This window comes from Coregonus lavaretus, assembly GCF_964263955.1.
Source record: "Coregonus lavaretus genome assembly, chromosome: 31".
NCBI lineage: Eukaryota > Metazoa > Chordata > Actinopteri > Salmoniformes > Salmonidae > Coregonus > Coregonus lavaretus.
This window is the reverse complement of record NC_140018.1, coordinates 32782887-32807515: the sequence shown is the minus strand read 5'-3', so window position 1 is coordinate 32807515 and position 24629 is coordinate 32782887. Positions and strand designations below refer to the sequence as shown.

Sequence of the window (24629 nt, the reverse complement as noted above, 5' to 3'; positions counted from 1 at the left end):
TATGTTTGGAGGAAAAAGGGAGGGCTTGCAAGCCGAAGAACACCATCCCAACCGTGAAGCACGGGGGTGGCAGCATCATGCTGTGGGGGTGCTTTGCTGCAGGAGGGTCTGGTGCACTTCAGAAAATAGATGGCATCATGAGGAAGGAAAAGTATGTGGATATATTGAAGCAACATCTCAAGACATCAGTCAGGAAGTTAAAGCTTGGTCGCAAATGGGTCTTCCAAATGGACAACGACCCCAAGCATACTTCCAAAGTTGTGGCAAAATGGCATAAGGACAACAAAGTGAAGGTATTGGAGTGGCCATGACAAAGCCCTGACCTCAATCCTATAGAAAAGTTGTGGGCAGAACTGAAAAAGCGTGTGCGAGCAAGGAGGTCTACAAACCTGACTTAGTTACACCAGCTCTGTCAGGAGGAATGGGCCAAAATTCACCCAACTTATTGTGGGAAGCATGTGGAAGGCTACTCGAAACGTTTGACCGAAGTTAAACAATTTAAAGGCAATGCTACCAAATACTAATTGAGTGTATGTAAACTTCTGACCCACTGGGAATGTGATGAAATAAATAAAAGCTGACATAAATCATTCTCTCTACTCTTATTCTGACATTTGACATTCTTAAAATAAAGTGGTGATCCTAACTGACCTAAAACAGGGAATTTGTACTCGGATTAAATGTCAGGAATTGTGAAAAACTGAGTTTAAATGTATTTGGCTAAGGTGTATGTAAAATTCCGACTTCAACTGTATACGTTGCTGCTCCCTCCTGATTACCGTATTAACCCCTCGTTTCACGTATCTCTCCTCAGGCCGGTGGTGGCTGGTCCGCTCCAGGAGTCTGAGGTGTGGAGGTCCCTCCGCCCCCTCTGGACATCGAGGGGGCCCCGGCGTACTCCGTCCGTTCCATCCTGGATTCGAGGCGTCAGGTGGGGGGCCTTCAGTACCTCGTGGAGTGGGAGGGGTATGGTCCGGAGGAGCGGTGCTGGGTTCAAGTGAAAGTTGTCGTCGATCCCTCCCTGTTGCGGGATTTCCACCGTCGCCATCCGGCTCGCCCTACTCCGCGTCCTCCTGGCCGTGTTAGGGCAGGCTTTGGCGTTTGTCGTCACCGGCCTTCTAGCCACTGCTGCTCCTCTTCTCATAATTCCATTTGTTTTGTCTTGTTTTTTACACACACCTGGTTCATATCACCTCATCAGTCCCTGTATAAATATTCCCTCTGCCCCCATGTCTTTGTGTGTGATTGTTTCCATGTGGAGGTGTCGATAGCTTGGTGGAGCATTATGTACTTCATCACCGGGATATTCACCCGTGTGTTTTGTTTTCCCCAGTGCACCATTAAGTCGCACTGTAGTTGTTTTACGCATTGCTGTGAACCGCTGTATTGGCCGAATAAATCATTATTCTGTGATTTACACCTCCTGCGCCTGACTCTGTCCAAATCACCCGCTACAATAAGAAGTAATGTTAGGCTCCTTTAGTCCATTAATGAGCTACATTTCATTTGCAGAATCTCTGTCCTCTCTGGTTAAGTTCAGTAAAAAGTTTCTCATTCAGTAAAATGTTTCTCATTTTGAACAAGTAATTCATAACAATCCCTAACATGACTGCAAATGTCCAAGTCCCCTTGGGCTGGCATGTATCCCCCAGTGGCTGCAGACCCAAGGAACATGCACAGGATCATTGCAAAAGATCCAGAGTGGTCCCTTGCAGTAATGCCCGTTTTATCCAACCTCTGCCTGCAACACATAGTAAGAAACTTTGAAGGTATGTTTTGTTCTACATATTGTATGTAATTTATTCAGTCAATTGTCAGTCAATTAATCAATTCAGTTGTTTATTTGATCACAGAATACAACCTCTTTATACCTTTGTCACAGAGAAGCCCATCCTCCCCAGCCACAAAGACTACGTCCTGGAGAGGCTCTCTTCCTCCCTGCCCCTGCAGGTGGCACGCCAACCTGATCAGCGACGACGGCTACTGCAAACAGCACTGGGGCCTGTGCGACGTCTCCTCATAGTCGAGGCACCTGGAGAACATCATCGAGCTCTTCATCCTCGATGTGACCGACCCTAAGATGGTGCTGGGCATGGTGCCTCTGTGCCGGAACTACGTGAAGAGGCTGGATGTCTCACAGCTGCTGCCGCCCATTAAGGAGCTCCAGAAGTCTGAAGAGGACGACAGCCCGGACTCAGCCAGCGACATGGGCATGGACGGGCCATCCATGGACCACTTTGACTTTGGCATCCTGCTGGACAAGCTGAGCCACCTGGAGGAGCTGCATGTGGTCTACCGGGTCAAGGGCTGTTGCACAAAGTTTGAGAGGAACCTCTGAGTTCATCTTCCGCGTCTGCGAGTCGCTGGCCAAGGTCTGTTTGAAACAACTGTTATTATGCCACAGCACAGGGATTCATTGCTTCTTGGCTACATGGCATAATATACCACAACATCACATATTTGTAATTTGTTGTAGCAGAGGAAATAATTACATTTGATTCCAGCTTGTTGTTTTATTTCATATATTTTTTAACATCTGGGCAGGTTAAGCTAAAGCTATACATTATTGCCACATAAACCTATCTGCCAAGCCTCCCTGCTCTTGAGACTGATTTTAAACCCATAATCTCCCCTATCGTTGCAGGTGCACCAAAGCAAAGTGGACGACGAGAAGTGTCGTCAGCTGGTGAACAACCTCCTGGACCACCCGTCCCTCAGGTAGCTCAACCTCCCCCACAAACTCATTGGGGACCGGGGTGCCCGGGCAAGCTGCTCAACAGGTGAGATTTTGTTGGGTTGCCTACCTCACCTGCACATGTGTACCCTTTTATCACGTTTTCTCATGTCATTATTGTATATTCATTATGTGTAAATGAAACTAAACTGGAGAAAGCTGGAGAGCCTCACTGCCAACGACAACAACATTCGGGGGCCGGGGCCCAGGCTATAGCCTATGCCCTGGCCAAGAACTCCAGCCTGCCCCTCAACCTGAGTCAGAACCGGCTGGGGGACGAGGGGGGCCAGTACCAAAAGTACCATAGTTTTAAACATTGTCATTGTTTTAGATCATTCAAATTTAGATTCAGTGAAACTAACTAATAACAACTAATTTGTCAACAGTCAAGTTGTAATGTAGTAGGAAGTATTTAAGCATCAATGTTGAATCTGTTGCAAACAAATGGTACTGTATTTCAACAACTACAAATAACTGATCAAACGTTAAACAAAGAGAGGGTGTTTTATATAGATTTGGTTCTAATGATAAAGTAAACAGACAAATGTTAGCTCTACAAAAAAAGCTAGCTCCACAATCCAAGCTGTTTGCATCTTCAATTATTCATATGCATATCAGAAATACACAATAATAGAAAGTTGAGTAGGAGTCGTTTTCCTATGGGATGATTTTTCCCTCGCTCTCGTGCAGCTTTGCCTTTCAGGTGTCAGTTTTATCCCTGGGAGTGGAACTGGAGTTCACGGGATAAAAAATCACCCACATAGCAAAACTGTCACATACAGCACCATCAATATGTCTGACCTTGGTATAGTGTATGCTGAAATAGAAAACACTTGTCTCAGACATGACAATAAAACACTGTTGACAGTACAATAGAACTTTGGAGAGACATTGTGCCAGGCAGTAGCCTATTCGATGGTAGCCTACATTCTATTCAACCAGGGGTTTCAAGGTTATCAAGACTAAAACCCTTGTTCCTATCCTATCATATAATACATATATTTTTTATTTAATTTTTTTATTTAACACATCTACCAAATGTGCCCTTCTTTGCGAGGCATTGGAAAACCTCCCTTTGTGGTTGAATCTGTGTTTGAAATTCACTGCTCGTCTGAGGGACCTTACAGATAATTGTATGTGTGGGGTACAGAGATGAGGCAGTCATCGTGTTAAACACTATTATTGCACACAGAGTGAGTCCATGCAACTTATTATGTGACTTGTTAAGCACATTTTTACTCCTGAACTTATTTAGGCTTGCCATGACAAAGGGGTTGAATACTTATTGACTCAAGACATTTCAGCTTTTCATTTTTAATTAATTTGTAAACATTTCGAAAAACATAATTCCACTTTGTTATTATGGGGTATTGTGTGTAGGCCAGTGACAAATCTAAAGTGAATCCATTTTAAATTCAGGTTGTAAGTCAAGGGGTGTGAATACTTTCTGAAGGCACTGTATGTATCCTTGACCCGAGCTGTTCTAGGTTTCTTCAGAGCAAGATTACGGTCTGAATATAATATATATTGTTTACAGGAAACTCATTCAACAATTCTAGATGAAGTTGCGTGGAAAAAGGAATGGGGAGGGGGGAGGGGGGAGGGGGGGGGGGGGGGGGGGGGGGGGGGCAAATATACTTCTCCCATGGGAAAAAAAAACTCAAAAGGGGTGATGATATTAATTAACAGTAATTTCGATCCGAATGTGCAAATTGTCCAAACAGATGCGCAAGGTAGATGGATTATTTTAAATATGTTATTGGACCATAAACAGATATGGCTCATTAACCTTTACGGACCAAATAATGATGATCCACACTTCTTTGACAATATATATAATAAATTATCAACCCTGTAAGCAATTCAAGACTCTATTATTATGGTGGGAGATTATAATACTGTTTTAAATAGCTCAATGGACCGTAAAGGAAATCACACTACAAACTATCACCCTCATGCTCTTAAAGAAATCGTGAATGTCATGGATACATTAGAACTAGTAGATATACGGAGGCTTAAATATCCTGATCTAGTAAGATATACATGGCGGAGACTCAATCAAGCTAGTCATCTTGACTTCTTTCTTATTTCATTCTCGTTGGCACCAAAAGTTTAAAAAGTGCTGATAGGGGACAGAATGCGGTCGGACCATCATATAATTGGCATATACATTACTCTTACTGAATTTCCACGTGGGCGAGGATATTGGACATTTAATCAAAGCCTATTGGATGATAACTTGTTTTTAACTAGGACAGAGAAATGTATAACTGATTTTTTCCGACATAACATAGGTACAGAAAATCCCCTTATTGTATGGGACACCTTTAAATGTGCCTTTAGAGGCCATGCAATTCAGTAATCATCTCGAAAACAAAAGCGTCCATACTAACAAAGGAAATAGGTCTAACAGAACAGATAGATAGCAATAAAAACTGTAACATAGAGGCTCAGAATAAATTAGAGGAAAAACTAAAAGAATGGAGAAACATATTCAAGAAAGATCAAGTGTAATATATTATAAAAATGAAGCAAACTGGATGGAATATGGGGAAAAATGAACCAAATTATTTTTAAATCTTCAACATAGAAATGCTACCAAAAAGAATTTACTGAAACTGGTTACAAATGACGGAGTCACCCATGATTCACCAAATGATATTTTGAAGGAGGAAACAAAGTACTTTAAGCATATGTTTTCGTTTCAGTCGCCTTCATCTCCTCTAACTGAAGCTAATTGTAGAGATTTTTTTGTATTGATAATGTAAAATTAACAGCCATACAGAAAGACTCATGTGAAGGTGAAATTACAGAGGAGGAACTTCTGGATGCAATTAAAGACTTTAAGTACGGGAAAACTCCAGGGTTGGATGGCATACCAGTCGAGGTATACCAAACCTTTTTTGATATACTCAGAGGACCGTTATTAGCATGTTTTAACCACTCCTATGTAAATGGTAGATTATCAGACACTCAAGAAGAAGGTCTGATTTAATTATTACTGAAATTGGAGGCCCCTTACACTTCAGTGTTGTGATGCAAAAATTATAGCAAAATGTATAGCGCATAGAATTAAAAAGGTATTGTCGGACATTATTCATTCTAATCAGACAGGTTTTTTACATGGACGATACATTGGAGATAATATAAGGCAAGTACTGGAAACAATAGAACACTATGACAAATCTGGGAAACCAGGCCTGCTATTCATAGCAGACTTCGAAAAGGCATTTGATAAAGTACGACTGGGGTTACTGTATAAATGCCTGGAGCATTTCAATTTTGGAGAATCTCTTATAAATTGGGTTAAAATCATGTATAGTAACCCTAGGTGTAAAATAGTAAATAATGGCTATTTCTCAGAAGGTTTTAAACTGTCAAGAGGAGTGAAACAAGGTTGTCCACTATCGGCATATCTATTTATTATGGCCATCGAGATGTTAGCTATTCAAATCAGATCCAACAATAATGTCAAGGGATTAGAAATCCAGGGTTTAAAAACAAAGGTGTCATTCTACACTGATGATTCATGTTTTCTTTTAAATCCACAACTTGAATCCCTCCACAGTCTCATAGAGGAACTAGATACATTTTCTAACCTCTCTGGATTACAACCAAATTATGATAAATGTACTATATTACGTATTGGATCACAAAAAAATAAAAATGTTACATTACCGTGTAGTTTACCAATAAAATGGTCTGATGGTGATGTGGATATACTCGGAATACATATCCCAAATGCAATAAATGATCTCACTTTAAATACATTTTAATAGAAAGTTAGCAAAAAATAGATAAGATTTTGCTACCATGGAAAGGTAAATACCTGTAAATTTGTGGAAAAATAACTCTGATTTAACATTTTAGTCATTTCGCAGACGCTCTTATCCAGAGCGACTTACAGTTAGTGAGTGCATACATTATATTTTTCATACTGGCCCCCCGTGGGAATCGAACCCACAACCCTGCCGTTGCAAACGCCATGCTCTACCAACTGAGCTACATCCCTGCCGGCCATTCCCTCCCCTACCCTGGACGACTTGTGCGCCGCCCCATGGGTCTCCCGGTCACGGCCGGCTACGACAGAGGCTGGATTCGAACCAGGATCTCTAGTGGCACAACTAGCACTGCGATGCAGTGCCTTAGACCACTGCGCCACTCAGGAGATTAACTCTTTAGTATTATCCCAGTTTACCTATTTGCTTATGGTCTTAACTACGCCTAGCAAACCGTTTTTTAAATTATATGAGAAAAAAATATTCAAATTTATTTGGAATGGCAAGCCAGACAAAATTAAACGGGCCAATTTATATAATGAATATGAATTCGGAAGACAGAAATGATTAAATATTAAAGCATTAGTCCTATCACTAAAAGCTTCAGTCATACAAAAGTTATACTTAAATCCGAACTGGTTCTCTAGCGAATTAGTAAGATTGTCTCACCCAATGTTCAAGAATGGCCTTTTTCCCTTTATTCAGATTACAACCTCTCACTTTCAGTTATTTGAAAAGGAAATAATCTCCCAAATATCACTATTTCTAAAACAAGCCATAGAAAGTTGGTTGCAATTTCAATTTAATCCTCCAGAAACAACAGAACAAATAATGCAACAGGAGATGATTGTGGACTACTGTCACGTGAATTTTTATCTCTAATTCAACCTAAGCTTGAATCATTACCAGAGGTTGTAAAGCTCTGGTTTTAATCATCAATGATTCAAGGTCCACAATCCACAAGTAATTATCAGTAAATTTTATTTAAGGAGAGCTCTGCTCAAAAACACAAATATCCTGTTTTTATACTCCTTGACAAACAAAGACACTATGCTCCTCCCACCTTTCTTAAACAGTTCCCGCCTTCCCCCTTGAATGGTTAGTAACGCCCCCTCTGTTAGTGGGTTGACACTACATGATAATTCTAACATTTATACTGTGTTTGGGGTGAAATTCTTTAGTCATTATTTTTAATACACAAATTCATCTATCAATCCACCCTTTTGACTAAATGGTTTCATCTTCAGGATAAATGTATTTACAAACATGTTTAATCTCAGAGATCAGTTCTATTTATCTACATCCAATCATAGGTCTTCTTTTTAGGATTTTCCCTATGACCTTCATACATCAGAACCAATAAACGTTTCATCCAATTGCGGTCTTTCAGGGTCAAAGTCGTCGTTATCCCCCAAGCCTGGAGGATCGTATTTCCCGCTCTCCTGGTCAGAGTCCGGAGTCGGTCCATCTCTTATCATTTGGTGAGATACTGCATTCACCAACGCCTTGCTCACCAATCCTCGGACACAGGGAACAAGACAACAACCACATAATACAAGAATTCCCATACAAACACTGACTGCCCCTAAGATGGTTGCTGCTATGGTTTTCCATTTACCAAACATGGTATCAAACCATCCTGTCCAAGATGTACTAATTCCTGAGTTTTCAGCCCATTCTTTACTTAGCGCAGTTAATCCTGCAAGAGCTCTGGTCACCGTCCCCTCCGGTGCGGTGTTGTTAGGGATAAATGTGCAACAATGGCCCCCCACCATTTTACAGACTCCACCCCTTTCTGCCAGCAACATATCCAGAGCTAACCGATTTTCCCAGGTCATAAGTGAGGTGGCCGATAATTGCTCGGAGATCCCCTTTACTGCATCTCTAGTCTGGTTAATAAATCGTTGTTGGTTGTAATAGATATAATTAATCCAATCCACATTTTTGTTTATTGTCACCCACCAGAAAAATGTTGTGGTGAACCCCTCCCATATCTGATTCATAGCTTTGTATTCATCTGGAACACCCCTGGGGATGCCTATACCATCTATCCAAATGGGGCTATTTCCTTCCTGACCTATATTCCTTTTCCTTCTGATTCTTCTTCCTGTCACTGGTCTTTGATGACTAATTCTTACAGGCTGGACCAACAACACTGGTGCACAAGTACCCACCCATCCCTCTGGTAATGTCTGCCGAATACTCCCTTTTTTTGTGCATGCCCACCACACATCAGTCAGAGGGATGGTTAGGTTCCTAATTTTTTTCCTTCCTTCCTTATCTAAATCAGTCACATTAATTATCTCCTTACAGCCATCAAAATCACCCAAGTTACGGGTGCCATTTCTATGTCTGTAACACTGGTATTCGCCAGGAGTTAAAGTGAATCTAGGTGGGCTGGCCGAGTATGTCAATTTTGCCAGCCCAATCCCTGTGCAATTGGGCTCTTTTTGATTGGACCCCAGGTCTAATACACAGGGAAACATTGCCTTTGGCATTGGGGCGGTCAACATTGTCGGTCGCCCAATGGAGCATGCATAACAATTGGTCTCCCCCAAGGCCCTAGCGGTGTATTTCATCCACTTTAACCAGAGATTCTCATCAGGGACCCCCTCCACTTCCCCATTGTTCCATTCCTGGAGGAGAAAATCTTTCATAGTGGACGGGTTAGTCAAATTGACTCCGTCATCCCTTGACTGATTTACTCGGTCTATTGTCATTAATGGATTAATGCCAGTACCTGCTCCCTCTATATCTTTTGACTCCATTAAATATAATCTTAGACAAGTATCCCGTCCGTATACGTCCGCGCAAGCCCAGTAAGTTATTTTCATGTCCTCTTTAGTGACCTTTACTATCGTTACTACCATCTCCGTGGGGATGTCGTTATACCTTCTTATCCTCCATCTGGACGTCCAGCCCCCCCCCCCGTCTCATATCTCCTTCCCCCAGTATGTCTAAATACCTGAGCCCAGGAACAATCCGCTGAGGGGGCTGAACATAAATACAACGGGATCTTATAATCCCATGTTGCTTGCTTATCCGCTCTGATAAGATCCCTAATCATAATTTGGAATCTTACTCCCCACCCTTCTCTGACTCCTATTTTGTAGATCACTCGCCCTTGATGGTCAGTATGTCGGGTCGCTTTCCCTTTATTTCTTAATAATGGTAAGGCCATAGCGTAATTGGTGCGAGGTGGTGGTGGATTTTGACCTACCACGACTATTGCCGAGACTATGATGCAGCTCAGGGTCACCCATATTCCCAAAAACCCCCAACCCTCTCCTGTCTTGAGTCCTTCTGCTCGGTACCACCCCATACTCACACCCTAGGAACACACTACAGTGATGATAGGTCTGGGTAGGAGATCTTCGTTGACAGAGGTGACCCCCGCACCCTGTGGCGCAGTTCCGCTCGTCAACTCTGCGTGTGCTAAGCGGTGCTTGTATGTGGTCCTACCTTCTTGCAGTGGGTAACATGGACCCAGGTTCCTCTCTCTGCTATTCTAATGGCAAAGGCGGTGACCAATAGAACCTGGTAGGGGCCTTCCCAACGGGGCTGCTTCCAGTCTTTCTTCTTTAGGGATTGTATCCACACCCAGTCTCCGGGTTGGATAGAGTGGGTTACCCTCTCCTTTAGTTCTCCTGTGGGACACAGAATCTTTGACATACGTGTTTGGTTAATGAACAGTCTTCTCATATGTCCCGCCAATGTCCCTTCTACTTCTGTATCTGCCTCCTCTAGTCTGCCTAACTCGGGCATTCTATATGGTCTCCCAAACACTTTTTCAAAGGGGGATAACCCATCTTTATCCGGTGTTACCCTTATCGTCATTAATACTATTGGTAGACATTGTACCCAATTTCTTCCTGTACTCATGTGCGTTTTTCTTAAACGTGATTTAATCGTCGAATTAGTGCGTTCAATCAAACCTGCTGATTCCGGATGATATGAACAATGTTTTTTCATATTAATATGTAACTTCTGTCCAATATTATCTATTACCTGGTTGGAGAAGTGAGACCCATTGTCGGAATAAATAGTTTCTGGCAATCCGAACCGAGGGATTATTTCCTGACATAAAGCTTTAGCTACTGTGAATGCATCAGCGGAGGAGGTTGGAAAGACTTCTACCCATTTGATGATTACTTTGTGCACATATAACACACCTAGAACAAATTTATTTAAAGTAATTTGTTATCCCGTACGCTACAAAGTGCTTTCTAATTATTTCCACCATTCCCCCGGTTGATACGTGACTTTGTCCATGTATCAAAATTGCTGCATATCTAAACAGAGATTTTGGTAATATAGGTAAATTACCTTGATGCCACATTTCCCCCTTCTTGACTGCTCCCATTTTCTCCCATCTACTCACTTCCTTCATCGGTGCTCTTAACTGGCTGTCTATCAGTAATGCTTTATCAATGTCTACCTCCTCTTTTAGATGTAAGTATGTGGGTGATTGTGGTTTGACACCTGCCTTTTTCGCTTCCTCATCTGCCTTTCTGTTGCCGTTGCTTATGCTATCTACACCTTTAGTGTGAGCATCACATTTACATATAGCTAACTTCTCTGGTAGGAGTACAGCATCTAAAAGATTCAAAATTAACTGGGCATGTGTAATGGTTTTGCCAGAAGTGGTTACCATTCCCCTGTTTCTCCATTGTGCAGCAAATACGTGTACTGTATTAAATGCATAGGCACTATCGGTGTAAATAGTAACCTTTTTCCCTTTACCCAAATGACATGCCCGAGTGAGAGCCACTATCTCTGCCTGTTGTGCAGAATAATTTCTAGGTAATGATTCAGCTTCCAAGACGTCAGTCTCTGTTACAACTGCATATCCTGTAGCATTCGTACCATCAGGGTTTTTTCTAGATGAACCATCAACAAACATAGTCACTTCCCCATCCACTAAGGCTAGGTCTTTTAAGTCAGGTCTTGGCAACACAAGTTTCTCAGTTTCAGTTATACAATCATGTGGGCTGCCATCTGTCGCAATAGGAACTAGAGTAGAGGGGTTTAGAGTTGTACACCGTTCAATGGTCAAATTAGGCATATTTAACAGGATTATCATACAAGATAAATGTCTAGCAGGTGACATATAGACCATTTTATGCTCCAACAACAGTATGGATACTGCATGCGGAACCTTTAGTGTTAAATCGTGGTACAAAACTATTGATGCCGAATCTTGCACTGCCTGAGCTGCAGCTACCACTGATTGTAAACATAGTGGCATTGCTTGTGCTACCTGGTCTAATTTAGATGAATAATATGCAATGGGTTTGTTCTTATCCCCATGTTTTTGAGTCAAAACCGATGTCATATATCCCTCCCTACAATCTACCGTCTGGGTAAAAGGCCTGTCATATCTAGGAAAAGCTAAGGCTGTTTGGGAAGTGAGCAACTTTTTTATCTCTATAAATTGTTCCTTCGCGTCAGAGTTCCAAATGATTTTATCATGGGCTGCCATTGCCTTCCCATAGATAAGATCACTTAACTTCCCAGTATGCAGTGCATAATGCGGTATCCAAGCTCTACAGTAGTTTATCATCCCCAAAAAGCTCATCATTTGTTTTTTGTTCAATGGTTTTGGCGCTTCAAGTATAGCAGTTTTCCTGGATGAGTTTAACATTCGCCCTTCCTGAGTTATAGCGTGTCCTAGGTAAATCACCTCGCTCTGCCAAAGTTGAAGTTTCTTTTTGCTCACTTTGTGTCCCTGTTCTGCCAGGAAGGTTAACAATTGGATTGTATCCCTCTTACATCCCTCCTGAGTGGGATTAGCCAATAGAATATCATCTACATAAACTAACATTTGGCTTCCCTCCTGAGGTTCAAACTTTCCCAAATTCCTAGTTATAGCCTGGGCAAAGATTGTAGGACTTTCCGAGTAGCCCTGAGGCATCCTAGCGTATGTCCATTTTCTTCCCTGAAAAGTAAAGCCAAACCACCCCTGACTATCCGGATGAACTGGGATACTAAAGAAAGCATTAGCTAAATCTATCACTGTAAAATAGGAGTTTTCTGGTTTCAATTGGTTCAGCAATGTATGTGGGTCTGGTACACATGGCGCTCTGGGAATGATATTTCTATTAACCCCCTGCAAGTCCATTACCATCCTCCAGTCGGCGCTAGGTGCCGCCTTTTTAACAGGAAATACTGGAGAGTTACATTGTGCCTCGTCTCCAGGAATTATCACCCCTCCCTTAAGTAAATGCTCAAATGTAGGTGTTATCCCTTTTATTGCTTCTGGTTTCATAGGGTATTGCTTTTGGTATGGTCTATGATCGGATCGAGGAATCACTTGTACTGGAGCTACCCCCTTAATTAGTCCCACATCGGCTGGTCCTTGTGACCATAATTTGAATGGAATTGCTGCTAACTCATCCTCCTGTTCCTGAGTTAAGAAAATCTCTTCCTGTCATCCGTTAAAATTTATCTCCAGGTGGACTCCGGGCTGGGTTTTTGCTCTCCAATTCAATTTTCTTCTATATCTCCCAGTGGAGTGGCTATACTGATCCCCATTTGGTGTATTTTGCCAGTCAGTGATGTTTTTCCCCTGTTTTATCCATTTACCTAGTGATAACCATTCCTCTGAAGGTTCTTTCACTAGGGAAACATGGGGGCTCCACCTTTCTCTGTACAGTCTCTGGCTTTGTGGTCCTAACTCCACCTCTACAGCTGCCCGTTTTTTATCATAGTGAACCCATTTTAACCCAATTGTTTTTTCTGTGGTTTTTAACAATTCTTCCTCATAATCTGGGTTAGGACCTGGGTGCTCATTACACCATAATGTACAGTGTAAGTCATCTACCGTCATCTTGGTTGATCCAATCACTAACTCATTACTCAGGTCCATTAGTGATTTCGGTATGTCTGTGAGTCCCCCTCTTAGCAGATCCTGGCTATACCAATAGCATGGTTTTCCCTCCCCGCTCAATACCATATTATCTCTTACGACATATGCCTTCATACCCCTTAGCGTTGGCTTTACAGCTACGTTTAACTGAGTCATGGCATCCCTTCCTAGCAAATTGACCGGACACAGGCTTGATACAAGTACAGGTATGCATACCTCTCCCCCTGAATCTTCATGTTGTAAAGTCACCGGGGCCGATAATCGCTCTATAAATTGATGGCACGAGGCCGAGCGTACCATATTTTTTCCCCATTAATTCTAATTCCTTTGGGCATGTCGGCTACACAGATCGCTGTGCGACATGCCCCTGTGTCACACAATAATTTAATATTTTTTCCCAATATTGTTAAGGTGAGGTATGGTTTCTGTTCTTGCTGCAGAGCCAATTCAATCGTTTCCAATTCAAACACTTCACACCCCGTATCAATGGTATCCTCTGACCCCTCTCCTTCACTATCTGTCTTAGTATCTTCCCCTTGCTCTAGTCATGCCTCATCTTCCTCTTCCTCCCTACCGGAACTGGGTGGTGGGTGTTTGTAGGCCCTTTCTCTTTCCCCCCCCCCCCTATTATTTTGCTTGCCTCTTCTTTTATTGCTGCAGCCGCGATAGTTATGACCTGGCTCGTTACAGTATTTACACGGCCCCTCACACTCCCTTACAAAGTGTCCTTCTTTGTCACAGTTAAAGCACCTACTTCCTTTCCCATAGGGCAGGAAAGAGCGAAGCCTCGCTCCCCCCTCTTCTGGAGTTCTATTTCTCCCAGCTATCTCCCCCAGAGTAGCAATTAAATACTCTGCTCCCTTTTGTTCCCTTTTTACTCTATCCTGTCTACTATTCTGCTCATGATGGATTGCATATCTCCTGACCTCGGCTAACGATGTAGTTCCCCATCCCACTAAAGTTCTCTTAATATTCCTGCTTATTTCTGGTCTCATTCCACTAAGGAATGCTATTTTTAACTGTTGATGGTACGGAGTATCATCACCTTGCCCTTGGGGAGGCTCAGGTATCCCACTATTTGCGTTAAATACATTTCTCAGTCTCTCTAAGTATTGGCTGATGGTCTCACTGTCTTCCTGTTTACATTCATGTACTTTGGAGAAGTCAGCATGTCGATGGTAATATTCCCTTAAATTATTACACAATTCAGTTATTTTCCCAACATATTGCCCATCATCTGCCCATGGTAGGACTGCTCCATTGGCATCCCCTGCAACCCACTGCCCCCGAACAGCTGCCCAATCTTTCCCAACTAGGGTTCTGACTGCCCTTTCAATTTCCCCTGTGTTTAGCTTAAAGCTTGCCGCTAGACTCTCCAAATCCCTCCTGAACCCCTCTATTCCTGTTTTAGGGTGCACTACACCCTCTATAGCTCTCACTACATCCCGCTGTGTCCATGCCCTATATACACCCAGTGTGTCTGGTGCCTGCTCCTCCCCAGCCCTTGAGTTCGGCAAGGCTATCAAAGGGTACTGGTCATCCCCTGTGTTATCATCTACCCACTCTTTCTTCCCTGGCTTATTGTAGTTTTCTAATCATTTTAACTCCCTGTTCTTAAACTCTCTGTGTTTACTTTCTCTAGCTTTCCCTGCCTCTTTCTCCCTATCCAATTCTATTCTTAACCTGACTACCTCCTGTTGTAAAACTTCCCCCTCTTTGTTCTCTTCACTGGCCTCTTTACTCTGCCCCCCGTCTTCCCGCCCTTCCAACATTCCGGCTTGGCCGTCATATGGTGGGGGAAGGACGGGGATCACCCCTAATCTTCTTTTACACATGACAACGGTGTCATCTGGGCTTTCTTTCCAAGCTTGCTCTACCAACTCTGGATATAACCTCTCTGCTCTTTGCTGTGGGGGAGGTCCTGAAACTTCCTTTTTCTGTATATCCCTTTCTCTCTCCATCTCTAACTTCTTCCTCTTTTCTCCTTCCTCTCTCCTTCGCGCTTCAAAAAGCCATACCCTCGCTGTCTCTAGCCCCTCCGCTCGCTGTTTTTTAACATTTGCTCCACAGTTGATATGCATTTGCGTAATCATATTTTCTAACTATGCAACATCGAGATGCCCAATAAATCCATACCTCTTCTCCCAAATGGACCCATAAAACATATTTCTCCGATCCCTCCCTAACATATATCTTTCATCTCCCGTTAATTCTCGGACTTGTTTAGAAGATGCCTTTCCCATCGTGGAACAATAAGAAATCCCTCCCCCCCTTTTTGTTTTTTAAATAATTCACTCCCGAATTATTTCCGTAGGAGCCAATCTCTTAGTGCGCCTCTTGCTTTTGTAATTAACCCTTTAAAATTATTTAACCCCTAACCCAGAGTTTCTATTTAAAACTCCGGTTTCATGAAAAGAGTAAGTTACCCAATTTTCCTCACGCGACTTATTTTTTCCCTCCACCCCTGAAATAATGATCACGTCTCCCGAGGGATTAAGTCTCACACACATACGACCTTATTTTACATTTTTTACATTTTTAGTCATTTAGCAGACGCTCTTATCCAGAGCGACTTACAGGAGCAATTAGGGTTAAGTGCCTTGCTCAAGGGCACATCGACAGATTTTTCACCTAGTTGGCTCGGGGATTAGAACCAGCGAACTTTCGGTTACTGGCACAACGCTCTTAACCACTAAGCTACCTGCCGCCCCCATCTGTTAAACTTGTTTGCACAGTTCTAGCAAATGCCCAGTCGCATATAGAACTCCTGACACATCCATCTCACACGATGATAATTATTTCCCTGTTTATACTGTCATACTGCAATTCGTACAATGACAATATTAACTTAGTTTACATTTGTGATTGCAATTCACTACCATGTCATTTCGGACTAGTTTTTTTTTGTAATAGCTATTTACCTCTAGGATCAATTGCGGACCCTCCCTGTCGTAATAATTATTACCTTCTTTGACTTTGGAAACTAAGTTCAACTCATTTTACCAAAACCATGAATAAAAATTACTGACCTTTTCCTTGCAGTCTGGATTAAAATGCTTTTTCAAACTTGTTAACGTCTTTATCATTCATAAAGAGTAATCACCGGCCTGTTTATTAACCTTAACGTGGAAGGCCAGGACTCTCTCACGGATGCGATCACCCGGCCGTGCACGGATTTCGGTGTCTCTAGAACGATAAAGATGTATTAAGATCCGGCTCGAAGGACCAATCTGTCACGTGAATTTTTATCTCTAATTCAACCTAAGCTTGAATCATTACCAGAGGTTGTAAAGCTCTGGTTTTAATCATCAATGATTCAAGGTCCACAATCCACAAGTAATTATCAGTAAATTTTATTTAAGGAGAGCTCTGCTCAAAAACACAAATATCCTGTTTTTATACTCCTTGACAAACAAAGACACTATGCTCCTCCCACCTTTCTTAAACAGTTCCCGCCTTCCCCCTTGAATGGTTAGTAACGCCCCCTCTGTTAGTGGGTTGACACTACATGATAATTCTAACATTTATACTGTGTTTGGGGTGAAATTCTTTAGTCATTATTTTTAATACACAAATTCATCTATCAACTACAGGAAAAAAAAGAGGACTGAGCACGCCCCCATTCTCATCGACGGGGCTGTAGTGGAACAGGTTGAGAGCTTCAAGTTCCTTGGTGTCCACATCACCAACGATCTATCATGGTCCAAACACACCAAGACAGTCGTGAAGAGGGCACGACAAAGCCTATTCCCCTCAGGAGACTGAAAAGATTTGGCATGGGTCCTCAGATCCTCAAAAAATTCTACAGCTGCACCATCGAGAGCATCCTGACTGGTTGCATCACCGCCTGGTATGGCAACTGCTTGGCCTCCGACCGCAAGGCACTACAGAGGGTACTGCGTACGGCCCAGTACATCACTGGGGCCAAGCTTCCTGCCATCCAGGACCTCTATACCAGGCGGTGTCAGAGGAAGGCCCTCAAAATTGTCAAAGACTCCAGCCACCCTAGTCATAGACTGTTCTCTCTGCTACCGCACGGCAAGCGGTACCGGAGTGCCAAGTCTAGGTCCAAAAGACTTCTCAACAGCTTCTACCCCCAAGCCATAAGACTCCTGAACAGCTAATCATGGCTACCCGGACTATTTGCACTGCCCCCCCACCCCATCCTTTTTACGCTGCTGCTACTCTGTTAATTATTTATGCATAGTCACTTTAACTCTACCCACATGTACATATTACCTCAACTACCTCAACTAGCCGGTGCCCCCGCACATTGACTCTGCAACGGTACCCCCCTGTATATATAGCCTCCCTACTGTTATTTTATTTTACTTCTGCTCTTTTTTTTCTCAACACTTTTTTTGTTGTTGTTTTATTTTTACTTTTTTTGTTAAAAATAAATGCACTGTTGGTTAAGGGCTGTAAGTAAGCATTTCACTGTGATGTCTGCACCTGTTGTATTCGGCGCATGTGACCAATAAAATTTGATTTGATTTGATTTGAAATATTGTGGTTAAACTCAAATAAACGAATTGATAAAAAAAAACATTATTTTTTGACAAAATGTTTAAAAAAGGTTTAATCTTCGTAAATTATATCATAGGTAGGACTGGTGGAGTTATGTCGCACATGCAGCTAACAAAAACATATTTAAATGTCTGCTCTACCCAAAATTACAACCAAATAATTGCAGCATTACTGCAAAAATGGAAGAGGAAAGTGGAAGGGGGAAAAAAGTAAGAAACTTGTCTGTCGGCCCTGCATTAAAGAACATAATTGGTTAAAGAAATGTGTGATAAATAAAAAAGTATACCAGTTTCATTTAAGGACCAAAGGATTGTCAGCCGTCTCATATAGATTGCAAAATAGTTGGGAAGAGATTTTTGACGTACCGATTCCATGGCACAATGTTTGTGAACTGATAAAAAACGTATAATTTTTCTATGTAATTATTATATAAAATTATTGCTACCAATAGAATGTTATTTATATGGGGGATACAATCTTCCCAGCTCTGCAGATTTTGCTGCGAAGAGACAGAATAATTAGATCATTTGTTTTGGTACTGTCCATTTGTAGCTTGTTTTTGGACACGTGTTGCAATATTTACCTGGAGCTAACCCTGCAGATAGCACTACTGGGTGATCTGAAAAGTCATAGTCAATCGATCAATAATATAATAATACTTTTAGCAAAAAAAATTATTTTCAATGTACAATCTGTAGAAACAATGAGAATAGAAAGGTTCAGAACTTTTGTAAAACATCACAGTACAGTTGAAAAATATATGGCAAATAGAGATAGATGGGTGGTGTTGATTGAAGTTGAAGGATGGGACTAATAACAACTAACAACAACTAATAACAACAAGATAACTAATGTAAAGCATACTGTGTCCATAATAAGTATATAGGTTATAGGTTGAGAGCTTTTGTGAAAGAGCACAGTTAGAAAGATATGGCATATAGAAGCAAACCGGATGGACATCATGAAAATGATCGGAGAGGTTGAGGGTAGAGGAAGTTCAGGAGTAAAAACAAACACAATATAATTATTGTAAAATTGACTATAAGCTGGAAGTAGAGGCCTAAGCATTGTTGTTCACTAGTTTACTCCAATTAGGGAAGGGGTGGTGGGGTTGGAAAGTAGTAAAGGGAAATACAGTGAGGAAAAAAAGTATTTGATCCCCTGCTGATTTTGTACGTTTGCCCACTGACAAAGAAATGATCAGTCTATAATTTTAATGGTAGGTTTATTTGAACACTGAGAGACAGATTAACAACAACAAAAATCCAGAAAAACGCATGTCAAAAATGTTATAAATTGATTTGCATTTTAATGAGGGAAATAAGTATTTGTCCCCCTCTCAATCAGAAAGATTTCTGGCTCCCAGGTGTCTTTTATACAGGTAACGAGCTGAGATTAGGAGAACACTCTTGAAGGGAGTGCTCCTAATCTCAGTTTGTTACCTGTATAAAAGACACCTGTCCACAGAAGCAATCAATCAATCAGATTCCAAACTCTCCACCATGGCCAAGACCAAAGAGCTCTCCAAGGATGTCAGTGACAAGATTGTAGACCTACACAAGGCTGGAATGGGCTACAAGACCATCGCCAAGCAGCTTGGTGAGAAGGTGACAACAGTTGGTGCGATTATTCGCAAATGGAAGAAACACAAAAGACCTGTCAATCTCCCTCGGCCTGGGGCTCCATGTAAGATCTCACCTCGTGGAGTTGCAATGATCATGAGAACGGTGAGGAATCAGCCCAGAACTACACGGGAGGATCTTGTCAATGATCTCAAGGCAGCTGGGACCATAGTCACCAAGAAAACAATTGGTAACACACTACGCCGTGAAGGACTGAAATCCTGCAGCGCCCGCAAGGTCCCCCTGCTCAAGAAAGCACATATACAGGCCCGTCTGAAGTTTGCCAATGAACATCTGAATGATTCAGAGGAGAACTGGGTGAAAGTGTTGTGGTCAGATGAGAACAAAATCGAGCTCTTTGGCATCCCCACAGTCAAACATGGAGGTGGAAACATTATGCTTTGGGGGTGTTTTTCTGCTAAGGGGACAGGACAACTTCACCGCATCAAAGGGACGATGGACGGGGCCATGTACCGTCAAATCTTGGGTGAGAACCTCCTTCCCTCAGCCAGGGCATTGAAAATGGGTCGTGGATGGGTATTCCAGCATGACAATGACCCAAAACACACGGCCGAGGCAACAAAGGAGTGGTTCAAAAAGAAGCACATTAAGGTCCTGGAGTGGCCTAGCCAGTCTCCAGACCTTAATCCCATAGAAAATCTGTGGAGGGAGCTGAAGGTTCGAGTTGCCAAACGTCAGCCTCGAAACCTTAATGACTTGGAGAAGATCTGCAAAGAGGAGTGGGACAAAATCCCTCCTGAGATGTGTGCAAACCTGGTGGCCAACTACAAGAAACATCTGACCTCTGTGATTGCCACCAAGTACTAAGTCATGTTTTGCAGAGGGGTCAAATACTTATTTCCCTCATTAAAATGCAAATCAATTTATAACATTATTGACATGCATTTTTCTGGATTTTTTTGTTGTTATTCTTTCTCTCACTGTTCAAATAAACCTACCATTAAAATTATAGACTGATCATGTCTTTGTCAGTGGGCAAACGTACAAAATCAGCAGGGGATCAAATAAATTTTTCCCTCACTGTATATTTAAAAAAAGGATATGTATATGTATGTATGTATATGTGTATGTATGTGTATGTGTATATATGTATGTGTATGTGTGTATATATATATATATATATATATATATATATATATGTATATGTATGTATATATATATATATATATATATATATATATATATATATTTATATTTATATTTGCGAGAAAAAAAAACATTTGGGGGATTGGAAGTGATGCAGACAATTACATTGATGGAAGTTACAATCTATCTGCAATATTAAAGCTGATCTACCCCCTAAAAAAAAAAAAGGTCTGATGTCAGGCAGCGTGAGTTGCAGGGGCGAATCCTAAATGCCACTTGAGTCGAATTTCCACTTGGTCACGCATTGATGTCAATAGGAGACAATGTTATAAAAACAAATAAACCCTGAAGAAGGCAAAGTGATGCCGAAACGTTGGTGGTTTCTTACCCAATAGATTACAGGGAGTTTATACATAAAGTGTGCGACTTGTTTTTATAGCTTATAGTTTATTCTCCGTTAGTCAGCAGCTATATACAAAATAATGTTCTCTGGGGGGGGCTCATGCTTTTTAACAGAAGACTATGTGAACATTTTACTTGAGTGGAAGTTAGGATTCGCCCCTCTATCATATAATGAATAAGTGCCTGTAACTGTATTAAAAAATCTAATCTAATCAAATGTTATTTGTCACATGCTTCATAAACAACAGGTGTAGACTAACAGTACAGGCTTACTTACAGGTCATTTTCCAACAATGGAGTGTTAAAGATAAAGATACAAAATAATAATAATAATGAAATAGTGTCACGAGGAATAAATACACAGTGAGTAACGAATAACAATAATAAGTAAAAATAACATGGCTATATACAGGGAGTACCAGTACAGAGTCGATGTGCAGGGGTATGAGGTAATTGAGGTAGCTATGTACATATAGGTAGGGGTAAAGTAACTAGGCAACAGGATAGATAATAGACAGTAACAGCAGCCTATGTGGTGCGTGTAAAAGTGTGTGTGAGTGAGTGTGTGTTTGTGGCGTCAGTATGCATGTGTGCGCGTGTTATGTGTGTGTGTGGGCGTATGTAGTGTGTGTGTATGTGTGTGTTGTGGTGTCAGTGTAAGTATGTACACTACATAGCCGAAAGTATATGGACACCTGCTCGTCGAATGGGCATTAATGTGGAGTTGGTCCCCCCTTTGCTGCTATAACAACCTCCATTCTTCTGGGAAGGCTTTCATTAGATGTTGGAACATTGCTGCCGGGATATTAGTGAGGTCGGGGCACTGATGTTGGGCGATTAGGCCTGGCTCGCAGTCGGCGTTCCAATTCATCCCACAGGTGTTCGATGGGGTTGAGGTCAGGGCTCTGTGCAGGGCAGTCAAGTTCTTCCACACCGACCTCGAAAAACCATTTCTGTATGGACCTTGCTTTGTGCACGGGGGCATTGTCATGTTGAAACAGGAAAGGGCCTTCCCCAAACTGTTGTCACAAAGTTGGAAGCACAGAATCGTCTAGAATGTCATTGTATGCTGTAGCTTTAAGATTTCCCTTCACTAGAACTAAGGGGCCTAGACCGAATCATGAAAAACAGCCCCAGACCATTATTCCTCCTCCACCAAACTTTACAGGTGGCTCTATACATTCGGGCAAGTAGCGTTTTCCTGGCATCCGCCAAACCCAGATTTGTCCGTCGGACTGCCAGATGGTGAATCGTGATTCATCTCTCCAGAGAACGCATTTCCACTGCTCCAGAGTATAATGGCAGCGAGCTTTACACCACTCCAACCGAGGCTTGGCATTGCACATTGGGATCTTAGGCTTGTGTGCGGCTGCTCGGCCATGGAAACCCATTTCATGAAGCTCCCGACTAACAGTTATTGTGCTGATGTTGCTTCCTGAGGCAGTTTAGAACTCAGTAGTGAGTGTTGCAACCGAGGACAGACGATTTTTACACCCTACGCACTTCAGCACTCGGCGGTCCCGTTCTGTGAGCTTACTGCCCCGATTTTACTTGGTTAGAGATCTGTCGACGTGCTCTTGGGCGGGGCGCTTGACCATGGTTGTTCCTGTGGGTCGCTCTGGATGGGAGTGTCTGCTAGATGACTGAATGTATTGTAAATGTTGAGCGGCTTCTCTGCAGGTAGATTGTATGTTTTAATATTCAATAAAAACTAGCTTAAACCTACTCTAAAACTGAGCATTATCAAATACAAAGATACAATCCATTTATGTTCACCAAAGTGTCACTTTGTCATATATTGCCTACAGGATACATATTATTTGTTTCATTTCTGCAATGTTGTTAAATGTAGCCATGTCTGTAATGTGTTAGCTCAGAAACAAGAGGTTGTTTAAGATTAAGATCCCTTTATTGGTCATATGCAAACAAGGTCCAACCGAAATTTGACTTCAGCTTTTAACCCAACCCCTCCGAAAGACACACATACACATACAGGTTTTGGAGAGGTGTGGGGGGCTGCCACACTGGGTGCCCGGGGAGCTGTTGTGTGGGGGGTTAAGTGCTTTGCTCAAGGGCAAAATGGCAGGCAACGGTATCTAGGATTTGATACCAGCAACCCTCCGGTTGCAGCTCACTTCCCGCCAGATTCTTCCCGTCTGACCCGGGATTCAAACTGGCAACCCTACGGTCTTTATTAGAATGTGATAAATGGGCATGGTCCCAAGGTCAGAGATGAACACAGACATAGGAATTATTCTGGGGTGTCTCCAGGTGTTGGGGGAAAAGGATCTGTAGATGACTTCATAATCCTAATGATCTACCACTGAGCTATGGGGCACCTTCACTGTATCTACTCACTGTTTATATGCACTGTTAAGTAAATGCACAATGTGGATGTGTTATAAATTAGCATAACAATGAGCACAAAATTGGATAGTTGGATTTATTGTTAAACATAGGTTTCATATTCTTCTACCACATGAGTTTCAAAGTGTATACAATTTATACACAGTATGTAAAAAACGAATTATGTTTTAACAATTTCATGAACTGTTTAATTGAGGTAGCCTTTTCCCCCTTTTGATACACATATTTGGTTCGTGGTCATTATAACTGTATTATGCAACATGAAGGCAACATTATGATCGTGTCAATATACATACAGACTGGCAGTTTTTACCTACAGTGGCTTGTGAAAGTATTCACCCCCCTTGGCATTTTTCCTATTTTGTTGCCTTACAACCTGGAATAATCATTTATATCATTTGATTTACACAACATGCCTACCACTTTGAAGAAAAAAACAGAACTTGAGCGTGCATAACTATTTGTGCCAGACATAGCGCTTTCCTTGATGGCCAAAAAGCTCAATTGTAGTCTTATCTGAACAGAGTACCTTCTTCCATATGTTTGGGGAGTCTCCCACATGCCTTTTGGCGAACACCAAACATGTTTGCTTAGTTTAGAATTTTTTGAAACAAGTAATTTTTTTTCATTTCACTTCACCAATTTGGACTATTTTGTGTATGATCATTACATGAAATCCAAATAAAAACCCATGTAAATTACAGGTTGTAATGCAACAAAATAGGAAAAAAGCCAAGGGGATGAATACTTTTGCAAGGCACTATATATTTATTGTTTAGCAGTCACACACCCAACCTGTGATCCACCTTACCTAGGCAGTATAAAACATGTTAGTATATTACATGTTTCCTGACTGTAGATCTTGCTACAAGGACCAGCAATCTATAACATTGAGAGAGTAAGAAAAATGCAGGCAGAGCAATGTTCTCAGTACGAACAGTAGAATATTGATCAAACAGGTAAGCGTTTGGCTTCCTCGCGTAAAAAGTTTTCTGTGCTCAAATCTGCGTGTATAACCTCCGTACAAAATATGTCATATCTCCCTACCCTTCCTCTATAAATAAAGCAACTAAAAACGTAACAATAAAGTTGAAAAGAAAGAAACAACAGTGCTCTGCCATTGCAAAGTGAGTGTATAGCTCATACAGGGTAAATCCATTTGAATTCAATCCCTTATTGACAGCATCCATTTTGTTTTAAACAAAACTTTTTATATATGTTTG

At 41.8% G+C, this 24629-nt stretch overlaps 1 pseudogene across 1 annotated transcript; it reads left to right on the top strand.

Annotated features, from left to right (window-relative positions):
• Positions 1 to 1615: 1615 nt before the first annotated feature.
• LOC311107157 (dynein regulatory complex subunit 5-like) lies at positions 1616 to 14889 on the top strand (annotated as a pseudogene). The gene is made up of 4 exons: positions 1616 to 1769; positions 1883 to 2372; positions 2645 to 2718; positions 14793 to 14889. The product of its transcript is annotated as a dynein regulatory complex subunit 5-like (transcript).
• Positions 14890 to 24629: the final 9740 nt, after the last annotated feature.